Below are 18,750 nucleotides of genomic sequence, written 5' to 3'. Positions count from 1 at the left end.
CTTTACCACGAGGCCATATTCCCAGCCCTTGAGGAATCACATTCTTCCCTCTCAAAACTCTATTTTCCTGATCTATTGCTTTTTCTTTCCCCAGAAGTGAATTAGGCAGTTCCTTTCTGATAAAAGTCCTGCTTTCTTTTACCTGTTTCATGACTTCTCCATATTTTTGTGAATGTGTAAAGCTGAGCCCACCCTAGAGAGGCCGGGCAGGTGATGTGCAGCAAGGAAATGTTTCCTTGCTAGCACCAGGTGAGGAGAAATGTCTTCTTTTGCACTTGGTGTAGTCTTGTGAGCATAATATCTGCTGCCCTGTAGCTACACAAGATCACTGAAAAAGACATCTCTTACTAATGGATACTCAAAAGGTTCTTTTTTTTTTTTTTTGCCAGTCCTGGGGCTTGGACTCAGGGCCTGAGCACTGTCCCTGGCTTCTTTTTGCTCAAGGCTAGCACTCTGCCACTTGAGCCACAGTGCTGCTTCTGGCTGTTTTCTGTATATGTGGTGCTGGGGAATTGAACCCAGGGCCTCATGTATACGAGGCAAGCACTCTTGCCTCTAGGCCATATCCCAGCCCTCAAAAGGTTCTTGATATCACTACTGGAACACAATAGAAGTTATCTGTAATGATTACTTGTTTGTGAGTCCTCAGAGATAAAAATCATTGTAGGTGGTTTTTTTATAATGGGCCAATAACATCCTTCAAAGGAAGATGCTGGTGATTAACTGTTCCCACCTACAGGTGGTTGCTGTTCGCAGGATTCTTGGTGGTTTCTGTTGGTCTGTGTGGTCTCCAGGAAACACTTAATCAACTTGTTCCTAGAATGCAAATCTCAATAGGTGAGTACTTCTGCTTTTCTTCCCTGCAATTTGTGTGATAATTGTCTAATATCTCTTTTCTATACAAGACTATATAGTCCACAAGAATAGAAATAACCTCTGTTTATCTCATCATCATATATCTAGCCCTTGGAAGAGGCTATGTAGTAGAAAACGTCTGAGTATTTATCTGTTTAATGAATAATGCATAAATAACACTCTACATGTGGTAGATGTTTTATATTCATTATTTCTATAGTAAAATACCTTATCTGTTTAAATACTCTGTGGCATACTTGAAAGGAACCTATCAGGATGAGTGAGTAGCCAAAGACCTTCCAGGTTTAATGATTTCTGAATGTAGCTTGGTGTTGAGGCAGTCACACAAAGAATGACATGACCAAAGTTCAATTAAGAGGACTAGGTGAAGGTTATCAAAACAGCAATTTCATTCCTTTTAGCCTATCTACCAGTCATTTTTCAAAAATATAGTCACTTCCTGAAAAATGTAGCCATTTGATCTGTATCTCATATTTAAAGGAAATAATAGATGAATTTTTTAAGCTCAGTCTGCTAATGAAAGAACAGTTTTGAAGCATTCGTTAAGTGCTATTTTTTCCACAAGTATTTTCTATTTTTTAGTTTCTTAGAGCCAGTAAGCCTTTCTAATTAAACTTTATTTTAGGCCAATTCTTTGTATGTCTGATAAACTTGAAGCGCGTTGGCATATATATTTAATTTCAAGAGCAATTTCATTTTTCCCCCAAGGAACTCTAGTGCCTTCTTAAAGTCAGGTAAAAACAAAACACACACACACACACCCTTTAAGTGCATTCTTAACAAGTATGTCCAATTGTAATACAACCCTGGAGTTAAAATCTTAGTCAATATCTGTGGTATAGTTTGACCCAAACTTGTTAGTTTGATCTGAGGGTTACATGTTTATACTAGATAGATGTTAAGAATATTAGTTTTGAGAGAGCTTTTAACTAGAGAAAACTACTGTAGAGGTATTTTTAATTCATTCTAGAGAACTGAGTCCACAGAAATTCAAGGTTGTAACAACATAGTAAAATCCTTTTTAGCAAGGAAATCTGATTTTACTGCATCAAAACCTACTAAAGATCATAATAAACAGAAATACACATATGTTATTGTTAAATGTAAGTGAATTATAACTATAGCCTCAGCTATCCGGGACGTTGGAAGAGAACATTCCTGAACATACTCAGGGTTCTTGATGTCATCTTTGTGACACATGGATGTTCTCTGTGACCATGCTTTCCCTTTGTGACACACCTCACCCCATAGAGACAAAGTTCAGTGCAGGTGGCTTTTCTGTAAAGGGTCAAGATCAAGAGCAGCATCCTCAGTTGAAAATGGAAGAGGCCATTTTTTTTCATTTCTTGATTGTCAAAGTGAAGTACAGAGGGATTATAGTTTCATATGTAAGGCAGTGAGTACATTTCTTATCCAACTTGTTACCTCCTCCCTCATTTTCCCCTGCCTCTCCCCTTCCCATTCACCCCCACCCCCCGTGAGTTGTGCAGTTGGTTTACACCATATAGTTTTATAAGTATTGCTGTTGCATTGGTTTGTCTTTTTATCCTTTGTCTCTCGATTTTGGTATTCCCTTACCCTTCCCTAGCTCCAATACACATATATACAATATCCAGGGTACTAAAATCAGTTAGTGGCATTAGGGGTAAAACCACTGGAAAGAAAGACAAAAGAAAAAGGGCATAATTTCACATGGTATGTTGAAAACAAGGGGCCAATTCTTAATTCTTACTCCCTTGAGGTTGCTGTTCAGAGACTTCTCGGCAGCCTGCTTGGTTTCCTGGGAACAGTTTTCACTGACTTTGTTCTTCGAGTGTGGAATGGAGTGGGTAAGTACTTCTTTTCTTTCTTGTGGCATTTACATTGAGTAGTGTGATAATGAGTAGTGTGATAATGGTCTACTTGTCTCTTTTTGATATAAGACCTTATAGTTCTAAAGAATAGAAATAACCTGTTTTCCTCATCATTATATTTCTAGCCTTTGGAAAACACTGTGCATGTAAAAACTGCTCAAAATAAGTTTATTAAATGAATAATGAATAAATAACACTCTACGAGTGCTAACCATTGTGTTATTATTTTTGACAGCATATATAATGCTCTATTAATACTCAGTGGGATAATTGATGATTCTTTTAGGATAAGAGAGTAGCAAAAGAGTTTCCAGGACTAGTGATTCAGAATGTAGCCTGTGGTTGAGGTGTTCATGCAAAGTAGAGTAACATGTTCATAGTTGAATTAGGAGGGCCAGATGAAGGTGGAAACTACTAGTCAGGTTTTAGCATCTTCTTAGAATGAATAATCATTCATCCTATACATTTGATTTAAAGGAAAGAATTGATTCATTTCTAAACCTAGTCTGCTAATAATTGGAAAGGAAGCTCCAGAGGAAATTTCAGTTACTATTGTTTTTTTCCTCAAATATTTTCTACTTTATCTCATTGTTTTCTTTTTTACTTTATTGTTTATTTAGGGCTAGTATGACTTTGTAATGAAAATTTATTTTTCAGCTTATTGTCTTTATGTCTCATATACTTGAAAGGCTTTTGACATATATGTTTGAACTCCATTAGAGGTCATTTTCCCCCCTAAGTGAACTCCAGAGCCTAAAGCAATGCAAATCAAGTTCAAAAGCAGTCTTACCAACAACCCTAAGGATTTTTTTATTATCTTAGTCAATAACTGCATAATTAGACCCAAACTGGACTCTGATTTAATTTTGGATTAAATTTTATACTAGACAGTTATAAGCGTGTCAGTCTTTAGACCTTTCAGTAGAACTTGAATGACTAGTGGCATTTCAAGTTATTTATAAGAGTAAGTTCAGAGACTATTAAATGTTGTAATGCCACGATAAAATATTTTTAACCAAAGAAATAATGATTTTACTGCATCAAAACCTAATTTTAAGGTGATAAAACATAACAGATAAGCACCCAAGTGACTACCTACAGAAATTTTAATCAACTATCTAAAATCTTATCTAAAATCAGTCGTCATACCCTCACTTTAAAAGGATTTGACAACTTATACAAATTCACAAAACACAATAGGATTAAAAATCAATAGAAGTCTTTGGACTGCATCAATCTAGAACCAATATGCAGTGGGTATTGTGTGGCAAAGTATAGAAGAACCAAGATTTTTAGCTTAAAGTAGAGCTAAGATTTTACTGTTCCCTCCACATGGTGTTTGCATTGGTCCTAGCTCCTTACCATGTCTTGTTACAAGATTTTCAGAATCTATTCAGAACCGATCGTGAAACAAAAGCAAACTCATCTCATTACCCAATGGATTCACTTAAAAGCTGGTAAGAAAATCAGGTACAACTCCAAGATGAGACACTGTACAAGAACCAAACTTATTTTATTAGGAATGTAATTAGGTTTTTAAAAAAACTATTTATGCTCCATTGTGACAACATATATAGATAAACATTTTTAGCACTGCGTGGACTGTTGTGCCCTTCAAATTAAAAATCGGACTTTTCTATGTCTTTGCCCTTTGAATGTAATTATGTGAAGCTTTAAAAAGGGAGGGGAGTAAGTGTATGTTTTTTCAGTGTCTGGCCTTTCCGGGTGCATTATAAGATATATAAGCAGATTCTGGTATAAGATCAGCCAACTTAGGAAATACTTGACTCACTGACCCATGCAGACAAATTCAGCAGTTTTTCTTATTTTCTTGTCTGGAAAGTTGTTCTTCTGTTCCACATAGACTGAAAAGGTCTTTTATTTACAAAATACATTGATAGAGTCCAAATAAATAACCTTGTCCATCCAAATATTTCCTTCCCCATTCCTACTGCTACCCCAGAGTGGGACCCAAATCTGTTTCCGAACTTGCTCTGGGATATTGAATAGGATTTGAGAAATACAGCATTTGTTCCTTTGTATTATTTTCTCTTGGTTTCATTATATTTTACTTTAAATTTACAATTATAGACAAATGCAGAAGTACCTCATTCCCATCATCTCAAACAGGATACACCCCTTTGTGTCTTGTTTGTACCCCTAAGTTCCTTCTGCTACATTTTGTATTAAAGCTCACTTAGGTCTTTTGGCATCGTTCATGTGGCAGAGCACTTGCCTAGCAAGTCTGAAGTTCTGAGTGCTATCACTAGTGTCACTAAAGTTAGATAAACTAATACAACTCTTCCCTCCATGGATCTGTCCTCTGTCACTTTAGTTTTTTTCTTTTCCAAGGTGTCAAATATATGGAATTATGAAGTACATCTTTTGAGATTAGCTTTTCCCACCTATGACAATTCATTTAATAAGATTCATACTTAATTTTTATTACTGAATAGCATTTCATTGTATAAGTCTTCTACAATTTCATTATACACTCATCTACTGAAGCCATTTGAGTAATTTCCTGTTTGTGTTTACTATAAAAAGTGCTGATCGAAATGAGTTGAATTGTATGTATATATATTTGCATTTGTGTGTGTTTGTATGTGATCTACTGAAAAATATTTGAGTGGTTTCCTACCTGTGACGACAAACAATGCTGCTAAAAATATCTGTGTCAGTTGTATGTGTGTGTACATTCCTATGTATATATGAATGAATGTGTGTAAAGTTGTCAGTTTTCTTGTGAATAGAATAGGTGTGTAATTATTGACTTTGAGTAATATGTTAAGGACATGTTTTATAAAGTGGCTTAACTATTTTGCATTCCTACCACCAATATATGAAAACATTATTTTTTCTTTGTTAGGATTGCAGTGATATGTTAGTGCTTTTTCAATTTATTTCCCTAGAGTTCAACATTTTCATTTAACATTTTATCTTTTGCATGTAAGTCATTTGCTTATGCTTTGCCTTGTTATTAGTTTCAGTTGTTTTTTATATATTTCTAGTAACTGTTTATATTTGGTTTGGAGTCAGAGTTTTACCACGTAGCCCAAGTTGGCCATGTACTTTTAATCATTCTGCCTTATCTGCCTAAGTGTTGGGATTACAGACATGCGAAACCATGCCTAGTGATTTTCAGTTTTTAATGTGCAATGAATACTGACTGATTAACTAATTTTGTATGGAACATACTTTGTGCTACAACGAAGAACTCTTGATACGAGGTCATAAATTTTGTCCATGCCTTTTTATTGAGATTTTCATAGTTTTTTGATTTATGTTTAGATCCATAATGTTTTTAATCCATTCATTTCATTAGTGATATAGATACCTATATGTGTATATAATATATATACCAAGACACTCTTTTAAATATGTGTCCAATTAGTGTGATTTCATTTATTGTAAAATTATTCATCATTTAATTTTTTGTCAATATCATCTGACAGAATTCACCAGAGAAAACCTTTGGGTCTAGAGATTTTGGGGAGGATTTTAATTAAAAATTTAATTTTTTTAGTGATCACAGAAATATTTAGGTTATTTGTTTCTTCTTGAGTAGGTTCTGGGTCATTTCAATCTTAAATATTTTTTAATCTTTATTTTATTTCCTCTGTTGAATTTACAGCTGTGAATTTTGTTTTGCTGACCTGTTTATGACCACTATATAATGTTAAACCTCTCCAACAAGGTATCTTTTCTTTTGCTTGCTGCAAGTTAGATATAATAACAGAAGTACAGTTTATGATACTTGCTATTTATGTACGCTATTCTTAGTTTAGGAAGTTCCAGGTTTTTTTCTCATACCATTTCACAGCATCCTTGACTAGTTGATGAAATTTCCATTTAGTATTTTTAACACTTGTCTAAGAATGTCTCCTCCATTCCCTTCATTAACGATGAATATTTTCTCTGGATATATTCTTTGTTGGCTCTTCTTTTATTTCAGTTTTCAGAATTTTTCTATTTTACTTTATCCTTTGTGGCTTCTAATGAGAACTATTTAGTCTCCTATTGTTGATTTGTTTTCAATCTCACAATACAACCAGAAGCTAATGGGTATTGTACTATTTTTTTCATAGTTTACTTTAATGATTACCAAAAACTTTATTATGACATGTTTAAGAACATTTTTCTTAGAGTTTATCCTGTTTTTCAATTTCTTAATGCATAACTTAAAGGTTTACTTTTCATAAAATCATAGAATTTTAGTCATTATTTCTTTGAATAAATTTTCTTTTCTTTTATTTATTCTCTTCAAATAGATTTCTAAAGTGTTTTCAATTCAAAATGTCAGTTATGAGTACGACATCTTGAGCAATGTCACCTCTTTCATCACTTACTTTGATATCTAGCAACCAATAAATCTCTTTTCCTAGCTCCAGTTTCCCATAGATACATTGAATATTACAGCTGCATTCTCCTGTTTTTCTGCACTTTATTCATTTACTCTCTACTCCTTGACATCAGCCACTCTGACACAATGTTCTAACTTTTGTTTTTGTCAAACTGTCAGTTACCCAAAGCAATTATACCATTAGAAATCCTCCTTACACATACCAAATTTTAGTTGTATATTTGTGTATATATACATATAACCATGTATATGTTTGCATATATATTTGTAAATTAGGTCTAACTTCCACAATACACACATCCTTTGACTCTCTAAGCCACTTACTTCACTTAACATTTTTTTCAGATCTTTTCTCTGCAAATGGACATAATCTCACTCTTCCCGATGGATGAGCAAAATTCCATTGTAAATGTGCACCATGTTTTCTCAATTCATTTCACCCACTGTAGGTTATCTAAGCTGTTTTCATAAATTTACTGTGGTGAATAGTGTATCCAGGAACATGGTTGTGCAAGGGACTTTGCTGTATCTTGAACTTGTAATCATTTGAATAAATGCTCAAGATGGGTTATTGAATCATATATTCTTTGTTTAGTTTTTTAAACCTCCAAGCAGTTTTTCTGCAGTAATTGGGCCAGTTTATATTCCCACCAACTTTATATTAGGGTTCCTTTTCTACCACATCCAGACCAACATCTGCTTTTATTTTATATTTTTGATGATGGGAAATTTTACTGAAGTTGGATGGAATCTCAATATTGTTTTGCATTTTCTTTATGGCCAGAGATTTTCTTTTCTTTTCTTTTTTTGCCAGAGATTTTCATCAGTTCTTTTCGTGCCTGTAGGCCATTTTGACGACTTTTTCAGAGAAGAGTCTGTTTTATTCCTTTGCCCATTTATCAGTTTGGCTTTTGATTCATTGAGGGTTTAGTTTCTTGATCTCTTTATATATTGTGGATATTAAGCCACTGTCCAATGTATAGCTGGCAAAGATTATCTCTCATTCTGTAGACTGTCTTTTTAGTTCATTAACTATGACCTTTGCCATGCAGAAAATTGAACCTTAATGTAATCCCATTTGTTAATAGTCCCTTCAATTTGCTGAGTCCTTGGACCTCTCGCCAGATATTTCCTAACTGTTCACACTTCCTGAAAGTTCAAACTTTCTCCTAAACTTTTCTAGTAGTAGTTTCAAAGATCCCTGTATGACTTATATTGAGGGTATTTAAAAAATCTGTTTTGACAGATATTCTCAGAAGTTGACATGCAGGGATCTACTTAATTTTTTTGCTTATGGATATTCAGTTTTCCTAACACCATTTGGTGGAGGGGTTGTCTTTTTTCAGCCTACAGTTTTGGCTCCCTTGTCAAATATAAGTTGAGTATGCATATATACATTTGTTTGGGGGATTCTACTCTGTTCCATTGGTCTTGTGTTTTTGTTTTTGTGTGATTACCAAGCTGTTTTTGTTACTGTAGTACTCTGTAATAAAGTTGAACCATTGAAGTCATATTTCCAACACCCTAGCAATTCATCTGCAATTTGAGGCTTTTGTGATTCTATATGAAGTTTTTTATTTCTTTATTGTCAAAGTGAAGTACAGAGGGGTTACAGTTTCTTATGTAAGGCAGTAAGTACATTTCTTATCCAACTTGTTATTTCCTTCCTCATTTTTTCTGTTTCTGTGAAGAATTACATTGATATTTTAATATGTATTGCAATTAGTTGGTAGATTGTCCTTTGCCATTTTTAATATTTTACTTATTTATTTTATTTTTTACTTTTTTGCCAGTCCTGGGCCTTAAACTCAGGACCTGAGCACTGTCCCTGGCTTCTTTTTGCTCAAGGCTAACACTCTGCCACTTGAGCCACAGTGCCACTTCTGGCCTTTTTCTATATATATGGTGCTGAGAATTCGAAGCCAGGGCTTCATGTATACAAGGAGAGCACTCTTGCCACTAGGCCATATTCCCAGCCCCAATATTGCCATTTTTAAGATATTAAGTTGGTCATTACATGAACATGGGAGGTCTTTCCACTTCCTAGTGTTTTGTCTTCAATTTCTCTCTTTTATAGTTTTCATTGTAGAGGTCCTTTACTTCCTTGGTTGGTTTGAGTTCTACGTACTTTATTTTTTTGAAGCTATTGCAGTTTTCCTGATTTACTCCCCTTATAATTTTGGTATACACATGTATACATACATTTGGTTGGTTTTATATCCTACCTTGCCAAAGTTATTTATCATCTCTAGGAGCTTGAGGGTAAATCTTATAGTGGGTTTTAGGTTTAGGATAATGCCATCAGCAAACAGGATACCTTGACTTCTTCCTCCTCTATTTGGATCTGTGTTTTGACTTTGTATTGCCGCCTTCTGGCTAGGAATTCCAGTACTGTATTGAAAAGGAACAGAAGGAGTAGATATCTTCGTTTTATTAGAGGAAATGATTTTCATTTTCACTATTTAGTATGATCTTACCTGCTGGTTTGTCACAACTAGCCTTTATTATGGTTAAGCATGTTCCTTTTATTCTGAAATCTCATAAAAGAATGTTGTATTTCATTTTAGTTCATGAAAGTTGTTTCATTTCATTGAACATTTTTATCAATAGTTTGTTGAACTCAGTGTATGAGATTTCCTCTCCCTCACTTTTATTCTGTTTGTTTTTTGATGGTTGTAGTTTTATGGGAATGTTCTATTTCTCTGATTTGTGGTATTTCATGCATTTCTGTATTGGTCTTTACCCATTTCAAAACCTTTTATGCTATCCTTTTTCAGATAGCTAAAGTCTTCCTGTTGTATTCTCAGTTGAATATGTGTTAGATTGTTTGATAGGTTTGTTGTTCCAATGATGTAGAGGTTTATGTCAGCTCTAATACCTTCTCCAAATCAGGATAAGTTGAAAGCTCACATATAATAGAGGATTGTTTAATTTTTCTACATTTCCAATCATGCTATATGTTTTGAGGTTTGGATTTTTTATGGTAACATTAAAGTTAGAGCTAAGCTCTTTGGTGTAGGACAGATAAGGGAAGATATATGGCATAATGCAGGTAGTAAGATGAGAAATGATATATGCCAGGTGTAGGTATAAAGATCATTTGTGAGGAAGAATAATGATGTAATGACTTAAGAATAAAAAAAAAAGATGAGAGCTTTAGCAACAGGGAAAAGTGAGATAGAGTGGTTTGCCACAAACACCAGCAAGGAAAGAAAATAAGAGAAAGAGAAAAAGAAAGAAGTGAAATAAGACAAGGATGTAAGAAAAAAACTTTTAAAAAATCAACTCCCTCCAGTAAAGAAAATAAAAAAGGAATCTTTGATTCTCAAACAAGATGAAACCAGTACTTAACCACCAAGGCCAAAACACTGTTATCCACACACCTAAACACACCTAAATACTCACCAAATAAAAGAAAAAGGGAAAAGTCCCAAATACAGTTAGTATTTTGATTTGTGGTAGTTTTGAACTATCTTATAGATTGTTCCCCAGAAAATTTTCTTCAAGATTATCTTCACTTGCAGCCTGAAGAGCTGCTTCTTAAACTTCCCCTCTAGTGGGAGAGGAAGCACTATGTTTCTCTTTAGACACCCTTCAGGATATATGTGTGTGTGTTCTGGTAATGTCCCAAGATAAGGAAGTTTCCTCAGCTGCTATTTGTTGTGAGAGTAAAGCAATGGCTTCTGTTTTGTTTCCAATCAGCCCCAGACAATGAGTTGTGCCAACTTTCCATCTGTCCTTGCTCTTCAAGTATAATTGTCAGGGCTAAGGCCCTGAAGGTGATTGTAGCATGCAGGGTATTATTCTGGGTCCCTGGTGGTATTTTCCTATGGACTATGAAGTCAGAAAAATAATTAATCATGCACAAAAATCATATTGCTATTAGATTGTGATGAGTTTAATGGACAGTCACAACAAATTTCAGAATTTCCTCCTTCATTGGCTTAAGGGGTCAGGAGTATAGTATGTGTTAGTTTGAGGTGGTTTTGGTTTACAGATCACATAACACATTCCACAGGGCAAGTAACAGGATATCAAAATGCTGTAAAGATTAAGTACACACAGGCACTCATCTGGTCTTTGACAAGATCACTATGCAATATCAAGCCTTCATAATCCTGTATCATTGTTCAAACACAAGATACAGAAAACAGACCAGCAGTTTTCTGCTATAATCAGGCTTTCTTTTTACCCACTATCCAGTCATGCCCCTTTCACTCAGTCATAGTTTGCACTAGAATCTAAGGCCTCCTTATCACCCCACTTTAGATTCTTCAAACAGCCTTGTATTGTTGGGAAGAAACCAGCGCAATTATCTTTGTGCTTCAGGAAAAAACACCATTCATTATTTGGTAGAGTGAAATAGTAATTCTCATAACAAATTTTCATATGCAGAAGTTGAGTCTGGTTAAAAAAAATGTTGAGTTAAACCAGTTGAGACTGCAGTATCTTGAGAAGTAGGACTACAGCTTTGTAGATAATTTAGTTGAGAAGACAGTTGGGATATGAATTTCCCACTTCAGAGAAAGCACAATAACAATGTTTTATGACTAGTTCCCAATTATGTTTTTAGGAAATACATAGTAGAGGAGTTACAATGTTTTTAAAACCAGAATCTTAATTGAGTTATCTGTCCAAGAGTGCCTACTGGTGTTCTCTAACAGTTCAGCAAGTTTAATGAATCTAGCCTTGTCAAAAATATTTGATCTAGATCTGGGAATGTGGTTTAGTGGTAGAGTGCTTGCTTTGCATGCATGAAGCCATGGGTTGTACTTCTCAGTACCACATAAACAGAAAATGTCAGAAGTGGTGCTGTGGCTCAAGTGGTAGAGTGCTAGCCTTGAGCAAAAGAAGCTCAGAACAGTGCCCAGGCTCTGAGTTCAAGCCCGGGGACTGGCAAAAAAATTTTTAATATATGTATTAATAACTCTGAAGTAAAGTATTTTATAGTTTAGAGTTTAGGGTAGAGTAGTGGCAAGAGCATCCATGATAACAGATGCAGTAGCTGTAATGACTACTTCAAAAGGCCAGTGAAAGTGCCATAAAATGTTCAGTACAATGACGGAATGTAGGGCCAAATTTATTTTTAAAATTCCCATTCAGAAGTACAAACTGTGATGTAATCAGTCTATGGTTTCAGTTTTATCATAAAGAGTTTTTTGTGTAATGCCCATGTGAGACTAGTACAATTCTACAGATGCATATGAATATAGCTTCAGGTCTCCCAAGTCTTCCTTACAAATACCCCATATGAATTACTGAAGGTGAATTGTATAACAAGGCTCAAAAGAACAACCTCCATCTGCCCCCCAAAATAGTTATTTCGAGATGGTCAAAGGGTAATGGTTGACCTCCTGATAAGAGATGCCCATGGAGTCCTCAATCAAATAATGAGAAATGACTTTTTTTGGTTTGTTTTTGTAGACCAGTAGGCTTGCCAACTGCAGATTTACTTTCCAGGTTTCATTTACATTCTATACGGCAGTGCTCCAAATTTGAGGATGAGGTCGTATTGCTGATAGCACAACCAGAGGCATTTAACCCTACAGTTTCAATTGAAGATTAACAAGGATGGGCAGAGGTGCAATGTTGGGGTTATTGTAGTCTAATCTGAGGACAGAAATTATAGGCTGAATCAGATAAACAAAAGAGTGGAGAGAAAGTAAAAAATATTGTAGTTTGGTTAGTTCCAACTAATCAGTTCCATTAAATAAAGGGACTATTAGTGGGACCCTTAATCTCCTTACCTAGTTGATCATCATTGGAAATGAATGTTTCACTATCCAGCCATTTGACTAAATATACGTGGGCCTAACATAACAGCTCAATACATTTCCTGAACACCTGGTAAAACATAAGAAATAACTCAAGGATGTAAGCTACCTGGATTTTAGCTTATCTGTCTACAAGCTTTTCACGAAAGAGTCCAGGAAATTACTACTCTCCATATTACTTGCTTCCTAGTTGAAGGGGAATGAAAGGAATGGAAGGATGGTAATTGAGATCTAAGTTCAAAGAAAGGAAACAAAAAAAGATAAAAAAAAAAAGAATGGAAAAATGTAAAAGAAATATAAAACTTTAATGAACTGAACAACTCATGGGGGAAAGGGAAAGGGGGAGGGGGGCGGTGGGAATGAGGGACGAGGTAACAAACAGTACAAGAAATGTATCCAATGCCTAATGTATGAAACTGTAATCTCTCTGTAATTCAGTTTGATAATAAAATATATATATATAATAAAAAGAAACATTTTTAAAAAGGGAATAAAGGAATGTTACCAAATTTTAGGGTACTGAGCTTGAGAGATAGAGGTTTTAGTAGAGTCTGGATTTTTTTGTGTGCACAGTGAAGGAGAAGACCTATTAAAGACTGTTGTCTATGTATCTAGGGAAAAAATTGAAAAGGAAAAAATAAAGAAATGAAAAAGGAAACACAAAAACAAAAAAAATAAACAACAAAAAAGTGGGGGGACAAGGAAGACATTTTTTTAAAACATAAAAAAATGGAAAAAAGTTAATTAAAATTAGGAAGAGAATTCTTGAATGCCAATGGGGCAAGCAGCAGCAGGAATGCTGGCAGGAGAGGTGGCCCTTTTTTGAAACCTCAGTAAGATAGATTCTTCTCTGAGGTCTTGGCTATGACACCTTGTCAGCAATGGTGGGTGCAGGCAGGGGCCACAGCTCACAGTGGGATTGGCATCAGTTGCTTTTACCCAGTGTGCCTGCCCTGTGGTAGAGATGGTCTCTCTGACGTTCACAATGGTGTGTGGGGCCAGCATCAGGTGTGCTGGCAGGACCAGTAGTTCCAGTGCCCAGAGACATTGGGATGGAGTCTTGCCTTAGGTGGGTGATGTCGGAGGTGTCAGCCTGTACTGGACAGCAAGGGTGGTGGCAAGCACAGTGCCCCAAGTACACCCAGTCAGTGTCTTGCAACTACCACCACCACCACCACCACCACCCCATACCAGTTGCTTTGGTGACAGTAGCTGTAATGGCGAGGTGGCGGTGGCGGTGGAGGTGGCACAAGGCAGCAATGTGTGTATCTAGCTCAGTGGCCTCTGGCAGCCCCGCTTAGCCTCTGCAGGGATCAGGACATTCCTAGGCAGCAGCAACAGCAGAAGTGGCAGGTGCAGTAATGGGCGAAGAGGCTCTGTCACTTAGCCTCAGTGACCTTGGGACAAGCTCTTACCTCTATGCCAGTAGCAACAATGGCGGTGGCTTCTATGCCATCAGTAGCAATGGTAGCGGCAGTATTGACAGTCACACAGAATGGGTTGGTTGGTTGCAGGTGTAGTGGCTCCTGGGGACCTATTTGGCAGTGCGGTTCTCCCCACGCCAGTTCTGGTGGCTTGCTGTGGCTGCGAAGGCTGTGGCTGGAGAAGTGGCCCAGGTGGATGTGTTGAGCCATTGTCTTTGGTTCCAGGAGCAGCCCTGGCAGTCTGTGGCGTGGAGCCTGACCATGGCCTTTGGGCATAGGCTGGGTGGCGTGGGCTATTCCATACGTGCCTGGCAGTAGAAGAGGCCTCTGTAACTGCCCAACAGGCGGACTCAGCTGCCCCTCCTTAGTTTCTGTGGGTCAACGGTGCTGTGGGTTTTCTCTGGTTTTTGAATAATCCTCTGATTGAAGCTTGATGGCATTCACTGTGTGTTTTTTTTTCTTCCTTGTTTCCCCTGTGTTCCATTTATTTGTTTGTTTAATTGCTTGCTTACTTGTTTATTTATATTTACGTATTTTTATTTATTTATGTTTAATTTTGGTTTTTTTCCCTAGGTCTCCCCGTACTGCTTGGGGGTAGCAGGGCCCGCGGAGCTGCACTGTGCTGCTGCTGCTGCTGCAGTGGGACCCCAGGGGTCTGCTCCTTGTTTGTTGTTTTCTGCTTTTTTTCTTTTTGTAAGTTAGTTCTTCTGTAGTAAGCTAATTTTTTTTATCAGCTTAGAGATTGGTGTAAGTCTCTTGGTAGAATGTGTTCTTTCACCCTAAATCTCTGTGTGGTAAGATACCTAGTGAGCTTACCTGTGGCAGTGTTTCCATCTTGCTCTTTTCCACTGTTTCTTCTGTTCTTTGTTTTATGATTGAAGAATTAAATGTATTGTTATTTTTTAAAAAATATTCAAATTTCCAAAATGGTATCCTTCCCATAAGTCAGAATGTGAGTACAACTCATCTATAATACTCCTTCCATCATTCTCCCTCATACTTCACAGTCTCATCCATACCCTCAAATTATATAGTATAAATTTTACATTATATCAAATATCCTGACTATATTTGCCCACCATTTCTTTCTCATTCTCTGCCCACTGTTCCTTTGCTCCCCTCTGCCTGACACAACAGTTTCCGGCTTTCTTGGTATTCTTTTGTTAAACTGTCAGTTGCTCAGAGGATTTAAACTATCTGAGTCCACTTCTGAGTATAGCGTTTATAAGTCAGCTTATGTATATATGTGCATGACAAGATATTATTTTCATGTATGCTAAAATTTGTGTATATCTTCCACAAAACACACACGTGTGTGTGTGTGTGTGTGTGTGTGTGTGCGCCACACAGGGGAAAAAATGTGCCATTTATCTGTTTGAGCCTGCATTAATTCACTTATTTTTTCCTTTGGTTCATCTATTTCCCTGCAGATGACATTCTTTTCTGATTGATGAGCAAAATTCCAGTGTATATATAACATACTCAACATTTCTGTGATTGATATATCAATCATTATAGGCTGTAGGGCTGTTTCCATTACTTGGCTGTGGTAAATAGTATATCATCATCATGGATATACAGTGATCTTTATTGTAACCCAACTTGTAATATTCTAGATAGATGGCCAAGAGTGGTATTTCTTTATCATAAGATAGTTCTATGTATTCCAACAATCTGTAATAGTGTTGGGCGTTGCTCCCCTCAGAGGACATTTGGGGGGCACCTCACCTGATGGCTGATGCTCTATGTGTCTTTATTCTTTGGCTCAGCAGGGAGTTAGTTCCAAGCCTGTTTGGCCACAAAATGCTACCCTCACTCTCTATCAAATGGTTCCATTTGCTCGATTTATTTGAGCTGTTTTACTTAGGGGCACAGAATTTCTAGGGCCCCTAGTGATTTTCTAGGTAAGCTCAACATTCACAGCCCTCAACTCTTTCTTCCCAGGCTGGAATTTCTAAGCTAAAATCTTTCTGAGCTTGTACCCTACAGCTGCAGCTTTCTTTGTTAAACCTAAACTATGACATAGTGAATTGCTTTTCACCAACATGTGCCTTACTCTAAATTTTGGTGGGCTTCTGTTAACAATCTTCTTAAAGTTTCTGTTGATTGGCTATGCGTCCTCCCCATCCCCCATCCCATCTTTCTGGTAGGTTCTGTTACTAGTGAGATGAGGTAGGTAACCAGAAATAGCATTAGGGAAAATTGCGGGGGGGCGGGAGGGGCGGAAGGATATGAAAGAAGAAAACAGCAAATATCAAGGAATCAATACAGATATAAAAGAAAAAGAACCATGAATCCAAAAACAAAATGAGGACTGCACAAAATCTATCAAATACACACACACACACACACACACACACACACACACACACGAGATCCAATACAATTGGTAATTTTCTATCTTTCTTAAAATTAGGATGTAATCTGTTATCCATTAAATTGTCTGTTCAAGATTATCTGAGCTTCCAGTTACAAGTTCCTATCCATGATCTGGCTTGACTGTGCATGACAGGAAGTGCTGTGTCTCTTTTAGAACCCTATTTTACTTCAAGATGTGCTAAATGTCCTAGAAGTGCCCCAGGATAAAGTACTACTTTTTGCAGGAGTAACTACTGCTTCTCTTTTGTTGCCAGTCAGACCCAGGTTGTGGGAGACCTGCCTAATTTCCTGCCTCCCCTCCCCATCTGGGCTATGTATGTTGGCCTTTGCCAGCAGCTGCTATTTTCTTGTTATTGTGCCTATTTGTGCTGTGTGGCAATTCAACCTGTGGAGAGGTGTGTTATAACTCTGTGCTGTAGTTATTAACCACTGTCATGCACTAAACCAATGAGTCCAATTTCCTCAGGATATTCAGCAGGGCATGCCTATGCTCCATGGATCCTAGGAGCAAGTTACTAACCTGCCTTGGATATTGGCTTGGCCTCTTTTATGAATTCCTCTGGTGGTGTCATGTGGAGATTTTCCTTTGGAACAGTGTAAGATTCTTTAGTTTTAGTGTTTTTCTGCTGTGCTGAGGAAATACCTGATGCTCTCTATGGTATTAAGTTTTTCCAGAACACTATACCCAGCCTTACAGGCTTGTGTTTATTATCTTTAATTCCCAACTTCTCTCAGATAAATTTCATTTGTTCTCTCATTAATTCAGGAAAAAATAGAATTTTTAAAGTTCCTTCTACATTCTTTAATAATTTGATAGATATTTCATTGAAGATAGAATTGCAGAGTTTTTCTTAATCGTGTCTTTTCATCTAGGGATATTCTCTCCTAGTTGATAAAATATTTTATGTCATTTGGATATATTTAGTTGCTTGGTTACTAAAGTTTTATATTTGTTTTCTATTTGCCCCATATAAAGGGATTTTTACCAGTAAATATTATAGCTACATATTTTGGTACAAATTAAAACAGTAGTGTTTTCATTATACATATTAGATTTTAGTCATTCTGAGCTTTTTAATAATTGGAAGGAGGGCTGGGGATATAGCCTAGTGGCAAGAGTGCCTGCCTCGGATACACGAGGCCCTAGGTTCGATTCCCCAGCACCACATATACAGAAAACGGCCAGAAGCGGCGCTGTGGCTCAAGTGGCAGAGTGCTAGCCTTGAGCGGGAAGAAGCCAGGGACAGTGCTCAGGCCCTGAGTCCAAGGCCCAGGACTGGCCAAAAAAAAACAAAAAACAAAATAATTGGAAGGATAATAGTTGATATTTGAAAAGTTAATCACATACCCTAGGAATCACAGGTAATCAAAATATACTTGAGAAGCAGACAGATGAATTGTTTCAGAATTTATGTCAGTTGAATCATAGGAAATTGATGATTTTTCTCAAATACTACCCAGAGAACCAACTTCTCCAAAGTGTATAATGTTAGAGTTCTTCTTCAGCAATTTATTATTGCTGCTCTGAGTTATCACTAGACTCATGCCTGGTTGGTCTTCTCAATCAATATTTTTCTTCTCATCCTTTTTTTCTTTTCTTTCTTTGCTTTTTATTAATGTCTAGGCCTTTGAACTCAGGGCCTGGGTGCTGTCACTAAGGTTTAGTTTTGTTTAAGGCTGGTGCTCACCCATTTGAGCCATGGCTCCACTTCAAGCTTTTCGGTGGTTAATTGGAGCTGAGTCTCACAGACCTCCCTGCCTAGGCTGCCTTCATGAGCCTCTGGTGCCTGTCTTCCTAATGTCTTTCTTTTTGAAGTATTTTTAGTTCTAGGAAAGCTATACTTTTTCAGAAAAGCAAATATTTCTTTTTCATAACAACGAAAGTTTTTGTGTTTTTTCCATTACATATTTTTAATTTGTTTAAATTGGAGAAAATATTCTTAACTTTCTTTCCTCTAATTTTAGAATATATAGGAAAGTTATCTAAGTACAAACCTTTGCTGTTCATGTTTCCTACAGGAATAGTAAGAAAAGTAGAATTGGTAGCAAAATTGAGTTTACCCCATTTGGGGGGGGAAATT

This window comes from Perognathus longimembris, chromosome 5, assembly GCF_023159225.1.
Source record: "Perognathus longimembris pacificus isolate PPM17 chromosome 5, ASM2315922v1, whole genome shotgun sequence".
NCBI classification, from domain to species: Eukaryota; Metazoa; Chordata; class Mammalia; order Rodentia; family Heteromyidae; genus Perognathus; species Perognathus longimembris.
Note: the sequence above shows the minus strand (reverse complement) of the source record.